The sequence below is a fragment of the Nematolebias whitei genome, chromosome 17, assembly GCF_014905685.2.
Source record: "Nematolebias whitei isolate Nwh7 chromosome 17, NemWhi1, whole genome shotgun sequence".
Lineage (NCBI taxonomy): Eukaryota > Metazoa > Chordata > Actinopteri > Cyprinodontiformes > Rivulidae > Nematolebias > Nematolebias whitei.
This window is the reverse complement of record NC_056514.1, coordinates 3,253,377-3,258,836: the sequence shown is the minus strand read 5'-3', so window position 1 is coordinate 3,258,836 and position 5,460 is coordinate 3,253,377.

Sequence of the window (5,460 nt, the reverse complement as noted above, 5' to 3'; positions counted from 1 at the left end):
CAGTCTCCCATCCTGAGCAAGCACAGTGGCAACAGTGGAAAGAAAAAAACTCCCTTTTAAAAGTTAGGGTCGGCTTGGGTTTCCTGAGCTGTCCCTTAGTTATGCTGCTATAGGCTGACTGCTGGAGGACAAACTGACCTCACTTTTCACTCCTCTACTGTCTTTACTTACTCTGCTCAAACTGTTTTGTATTTGTAATTATTTTTTCTATCCTTAACATGTGTTTTTGTTTTTCAGGTACACCTGGACCTATACCTGGACCTGGACCTGGACCTATACCTGGACCTGGACCTATATCTGGACCTATACCTGGACCTACCATTCTGTGGTCGTCTGTCTCTCCTTCCTGTCCTCTCAAACCAGCCGGTCAAAGCAGATGGCCGCTTGTCCTGAGCCTGGTTCTGCTGGAGGTTTCTTCCTATAGTTACTGGGAGAGATCATATTTCTCCATTTTTAGTTTCTCTCCATTGGCTCCCTGTCAAATCCAGAATAGAATTCAAAATCTTACTTATAACCTACAAAGCTCTCAACAACCCAGCTCCATCTTATATTACAGATCTTATTGTTCCATATTTTACTAACAGAGCGCTTCGCTCTCAGGCTGCAGGTTTACTTGTGGTTCCTAGAATTTACGAAAACAGAATGGGAGGCAGATCTTTTAGTTATCAGACTCCTCTCTTGTGGAACCAACTTCCAATCTCTGTCTGTGAGGCTGACACATTATCCAGTTTTGAAACTAGGCTTAAGACTTTCCTTTTTGCCAAATCCTCCAGTTAAGACTCTGGCAGCAGCATTTTGGATCAACTGAAGACGTTTTAAAGAAGTATTTGGACATCCAGATAATAAAACTTTGCAATAGTCCAGTCTAGACGTGACAAATGCATGGACCAGTTTTTCTGCATCATCTTTAGATCAGATGTTTCTAATGTTAGTGATATTACGCAGGTGGAAGAAGGAGGTTCTAGTAACGTTTTTAATGTGGGGGATAAAAGACATGTCCTGATCAAAAATAATACCAAGATTTTTAACATTAGAGCTGGAGGACAGATTAATGCATCTAAGGAGGGAGGAAGACTGAAAGATTCATTCCTAAGGTGCTCAGGTCCAAAAACCAAAACCTCAGTCTTGTCTGTGTTCAACAGGAGAAAATTAAGGGTCATCCAGGTTTTTATGTCTTTAAGACATGCTTGAAGTCTAAGTAGCTGATTGGATTCATTGGGTTTAATGGACAAATATAATTGTTTGTCTTCAGCATAACAATGAAAATTTATCCCATGCTGTTTAATAACTTTACCTAATGGAAGCATATATAAAGTAAAGAGTATTGGTCCAAGCACTGAGCCCTGAGGAACTCCATGACTAACTTTGGTGTATGAAGAAGATTTATTTAAACCACTTTAGAGCCGTTCCTGTACTCCCAATATCATATTCAAGCCTCTGTAGTAAAATATTGTGATCAACTGTATCAAATGCAGCACTGAGGTCTAACAGGACCAGTTTAGACACAAGTCCATTGTCTGAGGTCATGAGAATATCATTAGTTACTTTTACTAGTGCTGTTTCTGTGCTATGATAAGCTCTAAACCCTGACTGAAACTCTTCAAACAGATTATTTCTTTGTAGATGTTCACTCAACTGACCTGCAACTATTTTCTCTAGAATTTTCTAGATGAAAGTTAGATTAGATATAGGTCTATAGTTGGCCAGAATTTCTGAATCAAGATCAGACTTCTTAAGTAAAGGTTTAATTACAGCAACCTTAAAGCGCTGTGGTACATAACCATCCATTAAAGACAAATTAAGTAGATCCAAAATGTGGACATTAATTAGGGGGAATACCTCTTTAAACAGTCTGGTTGAGATGGGATCTAGCAGACATGTGGATGGTTTGGATGAAGTTATTATTTTTGACAATTCAGAGAGCTCAACAAGACAATAACTGTCCAAACATAGATCAGGCTCTAGTGACATTTTTAAAGTTGCCTCATTTGACAGGGGACTAGAGATAGTAGAAGGAAGGATGGTTTGAATTTTCTCTCTAATTGAAATAATTTTATTTATAAAGAATCTCATGAAGTCATCACTACTTATAGTTGTAGGGATACATGGTTCAACAGAAATGGGACTTTTAATTAATCTAGCAATAGTACTAACAGAAACCTAGGGTTATTTTTATTCTCCTCTATTAAAGATGAGTAATATAAAGTTCTAGCTTTACGGAGAGCTTTTTTATATGTTAGCAGACTATCTTTCCAAGTTAAATAAAATTATTCAACATTAGTAGAGCGCCATTTTCTCTCCTGGTTTCTAGATGCTGCTTTAAAGTAAGTAACTCAGAATTGAACCAAGGAGCCAGTTTCCTCTGATTGATTACTTTCTTTTTCAGTGGAGCAATTGCATTGAAGTTGTAAGATGATCAACTAGATGATCTAAGTCTCTGTTCTCTGATGCATTACTCTGCAAGACAGAGGAAAACATTGATGGAAGAGATTGTTTCAATTTGGTTACAGCATTTTCTGATAAGCACCTGCTGAGATGAAATTTACTCTCAGTGACTGTGTAGTCATTTAATGTAAACTCAAAGGTTATTAAAATATGGTCAGACAGAACAGGATTTTGAGGAACTATTACCAAGTCCTTAATCTCTACACCATAGGTCAGAACTAAATCAAGAGTGTGATGATAAGAATGAGTAGATGTGCAAATATTTTGGGTAAAACCAAATGAGTCTATTAAATTATTAAAGGCTATGCTATCACTCCCAACATCTACATGAATATTGAAATTACCCATTATGATAATTTTACCAGCATTTAATAATAAGTCAGTTAATAATTCTGAGAATTCAGACAAAAACTGAGAGTAAGCGCCTGATGGACGATATATAACAACTAGTAAAAGTGGCTTTTCTGATTTCCATTTTGGATGAGAAAGACTGAGGGACAGCAATTAAAAAGCATCATAACTAATAACTGGTTTGGCATTAATCAATAATCCTGACTGAAAAATAGAAGCTACTCCTCCACCTCGGCCAGTTGTTCTAGGAACAAGAAAATTTAAATAATTAACAGGAGTGGATTCATTTATAGGCAGCACGGTGGCGCAACTGGTAGAGCTGCTGCCTATCAGCGAGCAGGTCCCTGGTTCAAACCCCGGTCCAGGGGCCTTTCTGGGTGGAGCTTGCATGTTCTCTCCGTGCATGTGTGGGTTTTCTCCGGGTACTCCAGTTTCCTCCCACAGACCAAAAACATGCATGTTAGGCTGATTGGTAACTCTAAATTGTCCCTAGGTGTGAGTGAGAGAGTGAATGGTTGTTTGTCTCGTTTGTCTCTATGTGGCCCTGTGATGGACTTGCGACCCATCCAGGGTGTCCCCCGCCCCTCGCACAGTGATTGCTGGACATGGGCACCAGCGACCCCCGTGACTCAAAATGGAATAAACGGGTAAAGAAAATGGATGGATGGATGGATGGATTCATTTATACCAACAAAATCCTCCTGTTGTAGCCAAGTTTCTGTCAGACAGAATAAATCAATATGATGATCAGTTATCAGTTCATTAACTAACAGGGATTTAGAGTATATGAATATATAAATGAAGTCTGATTTATCTCGGTCAAAATGCAGATAAAACAGAAACAAGATGGGAAATATGTGCACTGTTATAAACTGAGGTGATAATAATTTGTAACATTAACAGCATGAAGGAAAACTTCAATATGAGGAGATGACAAGAGAAAGATCAGTCCTGAGTCACAGCCTGATCAGAGATGGATTTCCAGATAAGCCTGTGGGGTACAAACCAGTGGTGTAGTCTATGTGATACTCGGGTTTACGGAGTATACCCACAAGAAAAGCTAAAAAAAATTCAGTATACCCACTTAAAAGTGCCCAATGATACATGACATATCAAAATCAGAAGAATAAATTTTATTATCATTGCACCGAGATACAACAAGAACATGGACGTAGTCGTCCAAAAGATGGGTGGAGTGCACGAAGCTGCTACTATGAAAGCGCGGCCCTCTTATTCTTATTCAGAATAATATTTTGCTTAGATGAGAAAAGGGAAGAAAACACAAGGAGAGACGGTATAAAAAAAACATTAGGCACGTGTCACTATACGTTAAACAAACTGTTAAACACGTCCGTAACAATCTACCTGTATGCACTGATTGTTTATTACATTCTCTTATCCAGTGAATTATTGTATAATCAATACTTCTGTACTTACTACTTAATACTTGAACATATTTTGGTTTGATACTGTTTTATAAATTATATAACATGTTTTTAATACAAAGCCAAATGTACACATTTTGTTGTTCATTTATTCAAATATAAGCATCAGAGAAATTTAGAAATGTTCAATATGTTTAAAAATCAAAATAAATTGATGATTAAATTGTACTAACCAGTGTACTTTGGTTTCTAAGCACAGAATATGGACAAACCGTGGTAAAGTTAGTTTTACGTTGGATGTTGGACATTCACTCTTTGTGGCTTCAACGGTGTCCAACGTCCAATGTTAAACTAACTTTACTGTGGTATACCCACTACAACAATTTAGACTACACCACTGGGCTGATTGGTGAAATTGTCCCTAGGTGAGAGAGAGAGTGAATGGTTGTTTGTCTCGTTTGTGTCCCTGTGATGGACTGGAGACCTGTCCAGGGTGTCCGCTGCCTCTCGCACAGTGATGGCTGGACATGGGCACCATGGACCCCCACGGTCCGAAAAGGAAGAAGCGGGTAAAGATGATAGATGAATGGATGTAAACTTGTCCCTCTCATATCTTCTGACCTGCTCAAGATAATTTAACGAAACTTGATACACATTTGTACCGCCACTAGACAGTGCGTCATATAAACTTTTTATCACCCTAGCTTTTTCTGTTGGAAAATAGTTTTTGTTCTGATGTATTATGTTTGGTCTTACTGTCACACCTTTTTCAAAGTAACACAATTAGGATTGTTAAGATTGCAAAGTATTTCTTAGTTAAACATATTTTACTGCCTCAAAAATGATAGTATTGACTAATTTGGCATATTCCAATGTATTCATTTTGGAAACACTTATTGCAAGCTAGAAATAAAAACTTTTTTCTCAGTGTATATGAACATATTGACAATTTGTTTACATAAATACAGTCAAGAACAACTAATAGTGCACCAGTTTTATGAAAGGGTTGTCCCATTTCATAGTATATTTTTTACTCACCCTTGTGATTGTGATTTTAGCGTCTATAGGTAGGTGCAGGAAACGCAACAATTGTGATTCCACTTAAACATGTTTACCTTTGCTCATTGGTTCATGTGAACAGTGTGTATTCTTATTTCCCCAAACTACTCTATTGCTTTAGAGCTATTATGTAATATCTAAACTAAAAAGTTTAGGAAATAGTCAGTGGCATTTATTTTTTCTTTTTAAGCTTCAAACGTTTCACAGATCCTCAACATGT